Source organism: Hordeum vulgare, chromosome 4H (genome assembly GCF_904849725.1).
Source record: "Hordeum vulgare subsp. vulgare chromosome 4H, MorexV3_pseudomolecules_assembly, whole genome shotgun sequence".
Classification (NCBI taxonomy): Eukaryota; Viridiplantae; Streptophyta; class Magnoliopsida; order Poales; family Poaceae; genus Hordeum; species Hordeum vulgare.
The window spans coordinates 134,468,392-134,479,139 of record NC_058521.1 but is presented as its reverse complement, the minus strand read 5'-3'; positions in this window follow the sequence as shown (position 1 = coordinate 134,479,139).

The following is a 10,748-nucleotide window of genomic DNA, read 5'->3' as shown; positions in this document are numbered from 1 at the left end:
AAAACTACTTGGGACCAACTAAAATTAACATCCAAAGCTCAAGAACAGGGTCACCAAGGCAGCAATAATACGCAACGAATAAGGCACTAGAGAAAAAACTTATTGGACCAATGGAGGAGTCACATACCAAGGAACAATTCCCCCAAAACAGTTTGGTGAATGAGGCTTTGCACAAGGAGATCGAAAATCGCAGCAAGAAGAGCAAGAACATGGGTTTGAGCTGTGGAATGATTTGTTCTAGAGGTAGGAGAAGGAGATGGGAGCTGGAATAAGTGGAGGGGCCACGTGGGGCCCACAAGCCTGGTAGGCGTGGCCGAGGGGGTGCCCGCGCCTCTTGGGCTTGTGGCCCACTGGTGCATCCCCCTGACTAGCTCTCGATCTCAGAATTTTTCAAAAATTCCAGAAAAAATCATACTTGATTTTCAGGGCAATTGAAGAACTTTTATTTTCGGGACACTTTTCTAAGGAACGCAAATAGCAGAAAACAGGAAAAACTAAAGATAAATCTATCATTTTCCTTCTAAACAACCGAAAGTAAAAGTTCGGAACAGAGGGTTGTGACTCCTAGATTCATCCATCTCATGGTCATCAAAAGAAATCCGTCAATGAGGTTCATCAAGTCTCCTTGACAAACTTTTTTCGAATCGCATAAAAACGGAGAATTTTCGAATAGTCACTAGGTTACCTCAATGGGGATGTGCATATCCCCAACAAGCAAATCATACTTCATCTTAACAGTAGGTATAGGGCATTCAAAGCTCCCAATAAGAAATGATGAAGTTTTTTCAATAGCATTTATGCAAGGTACTCGATATTGTTTCTTCGGAAAGTGCACCATATGCTCATTACCATTGACATGGAAAGTGAAATTGTCTTTGTTGCAATCAATAACAGTCCCTGCAGTGTTTAAAAAGGGTCTTCCAAGGATGACCGCCATGGCATCATCCTTGGGAATATCCAGATTAACAAAGTCCGTTAAGATAGTAACGTTAGCAACAACAACATGCACATCCTCGCAAATGCTGATAGGGAAATCAGTTGATTTGTCGGCCATTTGCAAGGTGATTTCAGTGGGTGTCAACTTATCCAATTCAAGACTACGATAAAGAGAGAGAGGCATAACACTAACACCAGCTCCAAGATCGCATAAAGCAGTTCTAACATAGTTGCCTTTAATGGAGCAAGGTATAGTGGGCACTCCGGGATCACCTAGTTTCTTAGGAGTTCAACCCTTGAAGGTGTAATTAGCGAGCATGGTAGAAATATCAACCTCAGGTATACTCCTCTTATTAGTCACAATATCCTTCATGTACTTAGCATAAGGAGACATTTTGAGCAGATCTGTCAAACGCATTTGCAGAAAGACAGGTCTAATCATTTCAACAAATCGCTCAAAATCCTCATCATCCTTTTTCTTGGATGGTTTGGGAGGAAAGGGTATGGGTTTCTGAACCCATGGTTCCCTTTCTTTACCATGCTTCCTAGCAATGAAGGCGTTCTTATCGTATCTCCTATTCTTAGGTTGTGCGTTATCAAGATCATCTGGTTCAATCTCCACATCCTTATCATTGCTAGGTTGAGCATCATCATGAACACCACAATCGATATTATCACTAGGCTCATGTTCATCACCAGATTGTGTTTCGGCATCAGAAACAGAGACATCGTTTGGATTCTCGGGTGTAACAGCAACAAGGTTGCTAGCATGCAAGTTCCTATCATCTTTCTTCTTCCTAGGATGACTAGGTGCCTCGGTGCTAACTCCTTGAGAATCTTGCTCAATTCTCTCAGGATGACCCTCAGGATACAAAGGTTCCTGGGTCATTCTACCACCTCTAGTGACGACTCTAACAGACTTGTCATTCAGCTCATTGAGCAAGTCATTTTGAGCCTTAAGTACTTGTTCTACCCGAGTAGTGACCATAGAGGCATGTTTACTCAAAAGATCCACACAAGCACTTAAATGACTAAGCATACGAGCATTCTGTTCCAATCGTCTGCTAACATAATCACTGAAGCTTTGTTGTTTGACAACAAAGTTATCAAATTCATCTAAGCATAAACTAGCAGGTTTGTCAAAAGGAATATCACTCTCATTGAATCTACGAAGAGAATTTACCTCTACTACCTGTGTCGGGTTATCAAGACCATGGATCTCTTCGATAGGTGGTAGATTCTTAACATCTTCAGATTTAATGCCTTTCTCTTGCATAGATTTCTTAGCTTCTTGCATATCTTCAGGACTGAGGAATAGGATACCTCTTTTCTTCGAAGTTTGCTTCGGAGGTGGTTCAGGAATAGTCCAAGCATTCTCATTGCACAAGATATTATTCAATAGAATCTCAGCTTGTTCCATAGTTCGTTCCGTGAAAACACAACCAGCACAACTATCTAGGTGGTCTTTAGAAGCATCGGTTAGTCCATTATAGAAGATATCAAGTATTTCATTTTTCTCAAGAGGGTGATCTGTCAAAGCATTCAGTATCTGGACAAGCCTCCCCCAAGCTTGTGGGAGACTCTCTTCTTCAACTTGCACAAAGTTATATATATCCTGCAAGGCAGCTTGTTTCTTATGGGCAGGAAAATATTTCTCAGAGAAGTAGTAGATCATATCCTGGGGACTACGCACACAACCAGGAGCAAGGGAAGTGAACCAAGTCTTAGCATCACCCTTTAGTGAGAAAGGAAACAACTTAAGGATATAGTAGTGGGCGGATCTTTTCCTCACTCGTGAATAGGGTGGCTATATCGTGTAGCTTAGTAAGATGTGCTACAACCGTTTCAGACTCATAACCATGAAAAGGATCAGATTCGACCAAAGTGATTAACTTAGGATCGACGGAGAATTCATAATCCTTATCGGTCACAAAGATAGGCGAAGTAGCAAACTTAGGGTCGTATTTCATTCTAGCGTTCAGAGATTTTTCTTTCCACTTGCGCAATAAATTCTCAAGATCATAGCTATCCTTACAAGCAAGAAAATCCTCAGCTACCTCTCCCTCTATAACATAACCCTCAGGTATATCAGGAAATTCATATCTAGGAGAGCTAGTTCTAACAGGTGAAACAACAGGTTCTACTTCAATAATCTCAGCAGTTTCAGAAGTATCATCACATTCAGCAGCAACTCTAGCAATTTGTGCATCAAGGAATGCACCCACTGGCAAAGCAGTATCAAGAAAAGCATCATCATAATCATCATGGATAGCAGAAGTAGCATCATCAAGCACAGGCGACCCATCAGAATTTCTAGCAGGTGGTGGTGTCGCAAACTTACTCATAACTGAAGGTGAATCAAGTGCAGAGCTAGATGGTAGTTCCTTACCTGTCCTCGTAGTTGAGGGAAAGACTTTAGTCTTTGTATCTCTCGGATTCCTCATAGTGATCAATAGACGTAAACCCCAAGTGACTCAGAGAATAGAGCTATGCCTCCCCGGCAACGGCGCCAGAAAATGGTCTTGATAACCCACAAGTATAGGGGATCGCAATAGTTTTCGAGGGTAGAGTATTCAACCAAAATTTGTTGATTTGACACAAGGGGAAGCCAAAGAATATTCTCGAGTATTAGCAGTTGAATTGTCAATTCAACCACACCTAAAAGACTTAGTATCTGCAACAATGTTTCAGTAACAGAGTAGCGTGATAGCAACAGTAGCAACGGTAACAGTAGTAGTGACACCAGTAGCGCTAACAATAGCAGCAGTGACAACAGTAGTGGCAAAGTAACATAGAAAGCACCAGTAGGAAAAGACTCGTAGGCATTGGATCGGTGATGGATAATTATGCCGGATGACATTCATCATGCAACAGTTATAACATGGGGAGATATGTAACTAGCTCCAGTTCGTCAATGTAATGTAGGCATGTATTCCGTATATAGTCATACATGCTTATGAAAAGAACTTGCATGACATCTATTGTCCATCCCTCCCGTGGCAGCGGGGTCCTAATGGAAACTACGGGATATTAAGGTTCTCCTTTTAATAGAGAACCAGAACAAAGCAGTAGCACTTAGTGAATACATGAACTCCTCATACTATGGTCATCTCCGAGAGTGGTACCGGCTATTGTCACTCCGGGGTTGCCGGGTCATAACACATAGTAGGTGACTACAACTTGCAAGATAGGATCGAGAACACACATGTATTGATGAAAACATAACAGGTTGAGATCTGAAATCATGGCACTCGGGCCCTAGTGACAAGCACAACATCAATCTCAGAACATAGTGGATACTAGGGATCAATCCCCATCAAAACTAACTCGATTACATGATAGATCTCATCCAACCCATCACCGTCCAGCAAGCCTACGATGAGATTACTCACGAACGGTGAAGAGCATCATGGAATTGGCGATGAAGGAAGGTTGGTGATGACGAAAGCGACGATTTCCCCTCTCCGGAGCCCAGAACGGACTCCAGATCAGCCCTCCAGAGGAAGAACAGATGGTGGAAGCGCCTTATATCGTAAAACGCGATGAACTCTTCTCCTTGATTTTTTTCCGGGCGAAGGAGACTAAATAGATATGGAGGTGGAGGCGGCGGAGCCCCGAGGGCCTCACAAGCCTGCCAGGCGCGGCCAGGGGGGAGGGCCCGCGCCTCCTGGGCTTGTGGGCTCCTTGCTCCACGTCTCCGGTTGATTCTTGCGCCAGTATTTTTTATATATTCCACAAAAAATCCTCGTAAATTTCCAGGTCATTCCGAGAACTTTTATTTCTGCGCAAAAACAACACCATGGCAATTCTGCTGAAAAGAGCGTTAGTCCGGGTTAGTTCCATTCAAATCATGAAAATTAAAGTCCAAAACAAGGGCAAACAAGTTTGGAAAAGTAGATACGATGGAGACGTATCAATCAACCACCAAGAACGACTTTCCTGATCCAAGATCTGAAGTATGAACCGAAGACTGCCTACAGGATTCTATGTAGTGTCATTGCTCCAATCAAGGGCCATGATGATGAAGAAGATGTTGTAGGTATCATGAAGAATATCCTCTTCAACGTCATCCATGGCATCCCCATTAACCTTCACGACTTCTTCGTGAGGACTCCGGCTGAGAATGCTATGTCACCCTTCGACCTGAAGATTTACGCTCCAGGGATCATGAGATTCATCAGACGCAGGTCAGGCATCGACTATCATGTTGATTTCAATAATCACATTGGATATATGCCTCCGATCAGAGTCAACAAGAAGACTTTCGAGCCAGTTGAAGGAAAAGGCAAGTCTGTGATTGATGAAGGAAGTCGGCCCCTTGATGGCCAGTTTCGTGAACCAGATGCATATTCTTCATGGGATGATACTGAAACTCAAGAGCCGCCTAGCCCAGTTGCCCCAAGGGTGATGACTAAGACAGAACTACTTCTCAGTCTTCATCAGAAGGTCGATCGCAATCACAAATGGGTCAAACGCCAATTTGGTGCCATTGTGAAGACCCTCAATGAAACTCAGAATGTAGTGAAGATTAATCACCACTATATTCATGAGGTTTTAGATCACACCTGGGCCACACTATCTCATTTGAAGACTCAAGAAGAACTTGATGAATTGGAGTTTACACAGGACTTTGACTGGTCGTGGCCACCAAAGAAGAAATTCAAGCCAATTCCAGTACTAGACCTTGAGGATAGTTCATTTTCTTCATTCCGCACTGCAGAACCTGATGAAGACCCAGAAGACACTGCCACTCACCCAAGGAGGAAGCCCGCACCCAAGAATCCTCACGCGTCTTCCTCAACTACCAAGAAGTGAAAGTCTTCATGGGGTGTTAGTCCTCAATTTATCCCTTTTTCGTCACCTGATGACAAAGGGGGAGTAATCTGAGTGTTAGTCTTCACGCGGGATATATTTTGGGGCTTATGAACTTCATTAAGTTACAAACTCTTGGTTCTTCTGAAGTGTTTTTATGTAATGAGTTGTAACTTCAGCCCGATGGTACTCTGACGCTTTTGAACATTTTTCTTCGCATGCTTATTCCTAAAAATAGTAATGCTCGCATGTTGGAATTCGTCAGATACCATTTCTCATTATGCATTCTCAAATTCTTCATATTATATGTCATATGTATGCATGATTTACAAGACTCAGGGGGAGATCTCCATGATATAAATCATCAATGTGCATTTGCTGTGAAAAGCAAAATCCTCAAGATATGCACATCTTCAGGGGGAGTCTGTGTGTATCTTGATTTCAAATTCCTCAAATGAGTATTTACACTTCATATTTTTATCCCCGTCGAAGACTTAACCTAATTGTCATCAACCACCAAAAAGGGGGAGATTGTAAGTGCATCTAGTGCCCCTTAGTGATTTTGGTGGTTTGAAGACTTATAGGTTATGTATCTAATGTGTTCATGAGTGTACACATGATCTATAAGTCGCTCAGGAGTTTGAAATATTTGATGAATATCGACCCCTAAAAATGTATATCTTCGACTGAAGAAATTGGTCTGAACCTGAAGAATTGAACCGCAAAGAAATTGCGATGAAATTGATATTCCTCATAGAGATATTGAAGATGAGGAATTCGGTGTGTCCTGAAGAAAATCAATCTGAAGACTTTGAAGCATGAAGATTTATCTTTTTGTTTTATTTTCTTCTCTCTTGAGTCATAGGAACACCGTACTGTTAAACGGGGTCGAGGTAACACTTCGGAATGAATTTCCTCATGATTCTCAACCCAAGCCTAATCCTACCAAAAGCCTCAAGTGAGGAATATGAGAGACATGAGGACTCTCACAGTTGAGGGTCCTGACGGTTACCGCAATTCGCGCCACAGCAGTGATCTTATCCACACCAACAGTCATATTATTTAAGGGCATTAATGTCAAATCATGTCGGGATGCTCCCAGGCTATAAATAGCCGCTCCCACAACCATTAGGTGGTTGGCTGCTCCGTTAGAAACTGACACTTGTCATAAGAGCAACCCAAATTCCTCAGAGTCTTCGAGACTAAATCATCAGTGAGGAAATACCCCAAACACCAAACCACAAACAAAAAACCATGTGATTGAGCATCACTGAAGAATTTGTTCCTGTGTGGGACTGAAGCCTTTTACCTTTAAGGACTATGCATCCTCCAGACGGTTAGGCGTCATGGTCTAGAGCAATCCAACAGTCAATTGTGGATCGCGGGGTGACCAAGTTTGTGAGGGTTTGGAAGTCTGCCCTGAAGACTTACCACGAGTGTTGGGCGAGGATTGTGTGTTCTTAGCTCAAGGAGAATACAATAGGGACTGTGTGTCTTTTGGTTTCAATACCAAGCTGCTCCAAACTAGACGTACAACTGTCACAACAGTTGGAACTGGGTCATCAACCAATGTCTTCATTGTGATACGGGTTCTATTTCTTCAACTCTTTCAATTCCTCAATATTGTATGCTGAAGATTTTCATTGTCACCGTTTGAAGAATTTGCTGAAGACTTTCTGTGAAATTCCTCAACCTCAAATTCTTCACGCTAGTTAATCCTCACATGTTTCTTCTGTGCGTGTGTACTGTGCAAACTGTTTTTCATATTCCTCATCTTGAAAACTGCCGTAGTGATACTTTGCACTCCTGATCCTTTGCTGTTTCTGCTGCAAGTTAGTCATCAGTGAGGAATTTCCTCAGTGATGAAATTCTAAAAATCTCCTATTCACCCCCCTCTAGTCGATATAACGCACTTTGAAGTTTCTCACATAAAGTAAAATGTAGAGTCTTGATGCTCTTGCCAATATGTGTTCCTTGCATCTAGGGGATCCTCCTCATAATTCCTAGAAAATTCATTCATCAAACTTCTCCTGAAATATACTTGATAGACTCATTATTTCAATGGAATATATGTTGTTGTTAATTACCATAACCACCTAGGGAGAGGTTGTGCTTTCAATCTCCGCTTTTTTGGTAATTGATGACAACATATAGATCAAAGCTTCGACAAAGATATAATCATTGTATAGTATTGTCGCTTTGAGAAGTATGTGATAAATAAGAGCCCCCCTAAATTTGTGCATTATTTTAATTTTGTGTTTGAATATAAATGCATAATCGATTAGGATCATGAGTCACTCTTCCATGTCACATACATATTGGTGGAGCACATAGATGACATGAATGAATTTGAATGCACATAACACCAAGCATATGAGTGAATGGATATAAGATAAATATCACATGCATAGGTAGTAGTAGGATCATCCACAAAGCGTATGATCAAAGACGACATAGTTTAGGTAACAAGACGAGCAAAAGATAGGCCAAATGTTTTAAAGAGAAAGAGAAGAAACTGAAAGGCAACTCTCTCTCTATCTCTATATCTCTATCTCTTTCTCTCTTGTCTCTCTCTCTCAGCCCTATGATCTATACACATTCTCCCGCTTTGGAAACAAGTTACCAAAAAACTTGAACTGTATAGAGCTAGACGTCGCTCTCGCCTGGATCTCCTCCACGCGGCAATGAAGCTGCTCCAGTGGTCATCAAAGGAGTTAAGAGAAGTGTTGGAAATATGCCCTAGAGGCAATAATAAATAAATCATTATTATATTTCCTTGTTCATGATAATTGTTTATTATCCATGCTATTATTGTATTGCTTGGAAACTCAAATACATGTGCGAGTACATAGACAACACACTGTCCCTAGTGAGCCTCTAAGGACTAGTGATACGTCCATTGTGCATCATGCTTTCATGTTGATATTTATCGCTTTTTGGGTTGTTATTCACTTCATGGTACAATACTTATGCCTTTTCTCTCTTATTTTGCAAGATTCACATGAAGAGGGAGAATGCCGGCAGCTGGAATTCTGGCCTGAAAAAGGAGCAAGTTTGAGATACCTATTCTGCGCAACTCCAAACGCCGTGAAAATCAACGAGGATTTTTTTCAGGATTTATAAAAAATACTGGGCCGAAGAAGTGCCAGAGGGGCGTCAGCAGGTGGCCACAAGCCTACTAGGCGCGACCACCCCCTGGCCGCACCTAGGGGGCTTGTGGGCCACCAGCTGGCCCTCTAGCTCCCCCCTTTTTGCTACAAGAAGGGTTTCGTCCTGGAAAAAAAATCAAGAGGAGGCTTTTTCATGGATTCGCCGCCGCCACGAGGCGGAACTTGAGCAGAACCAATCTAGAGCTCTAGCAGGACGATCCTGCCGGGGAAACTCCCCTCCCGGAGAGGGAAATCGTCGCCATCGTCATCACCAACGCTCCTCTTATCGGAGGGGACTCATCTCCATCAACATCTTCATCAGCACCGTCTCATCTCCAAACCCTAGTTCATCACTTCTAACCAATCTCCGTCTCGCGACTCCGATTGGTACTTGTAAGGTTGCTAGTAGTGTTAATTACTCTTTGTAGTTGATGCTAGTTGGATTACTTGGTGGAAGAGTTTATGTTCAGATCTTTGATGCTACTCATTACCTCTCTGGTCATGAATATTATTATGCTTTGTGAGTAGTTACTTTTGTTCCTGAGGACATGGGATAAGTCATGCTATAAGTAATCATGTGAATTTGGTATTCGTTCGATATTTTGATGTGTTGTATGTTGTTTTTCCTCTAGTGGTGTTATGTGAACATCGACTACATAACACTTCACCATTATTTGGGCCTAGAGGAAGGCATTGGGAACTAGTAAGTAGATGATGGGTTGCTAGAGTGACAGAAGCTTAAACCCTAGTTTATGCGTTGCTTTGTAAGGGCCTGATTTGGGTCCACTAGTTTAATGCTATGGTTAGACTTTGTCTTAATTCTTCTTTAGTAGTTGCGGATGCTTGCGTGAGGGGTTAATCATAAGTGGGATGCTTGTCCAAGTAAGGGAAGTACCCAAGCGCCGGTCCACCCACATATCAAACTATCAAAGTAACGAACGCGAATCATATGAACATGATGAAAACTAGCATGACAAAAATTCCCGTGTGTTCTCAGGAGCGTTTTTCCTCCTATAAGACTTTGTCCAGGCTTGTCCCTTGCTACATAAGGGATTGGGCTACTTTGCTGCACCCTTTCTACTTTTGTTACTTGTTGCTTGCTACGAATCATCTCACCACACAACTACTTGTTACCGATAATTTCAGTGCTTGCATATATTACCTTGCTGAAAACCACTTGTCAGATCCTTATGCTCCTCGTTGGGTTCGACACTCTTACTTATCGAAAGGACTACGATTGATCCCCTATACTTGTGGGTCATCAACTAGCTAGTTGATAAAGGATGGTCAAGGTTTTCTGGCCATAGACACGAGTTGTCATTTGATAACGGGATCACATCATTAGGAGAATGATGTGATGGACAAGACCCAAACTATGAACATAGCATGGGATCGTATTAGTTTGTTGTTAATGTTTTCTGTATGTCAAGTATTTGTTTCTATGACCATGAGATCATGCAACTCCTAGGCACCAGAGGAGTGCCTTGTGTGTATCAAACATCACAATGTAACTGGGTGACTATAAAGGTGCTCTACAGGTATCTCCGAAGGTGTTTGTTGGGTTGGCATGAACCGAGACTGGGTTTGGTCACTCCGTATGACAGAGAGGTATCTCTAGGGACCACTCGGTAATACAACATCACAATGAGCTTGCAAGGAGTGTGACTAAGGAGTTAGTCACGTGATCTTGTATTACGGAACGAGTAAAGAGACTTGCCGGTAACTCATGTCTACTACACAACCTTCTTCTTGTAGATTCATGTTGGGCCTCCAAGCGCAGAGTTCTGTAGGACAATAGAAAGTTTCCCTCAAGTGTATGACCTAAGGTTTATCAATCCGTGGAAGGCGTTG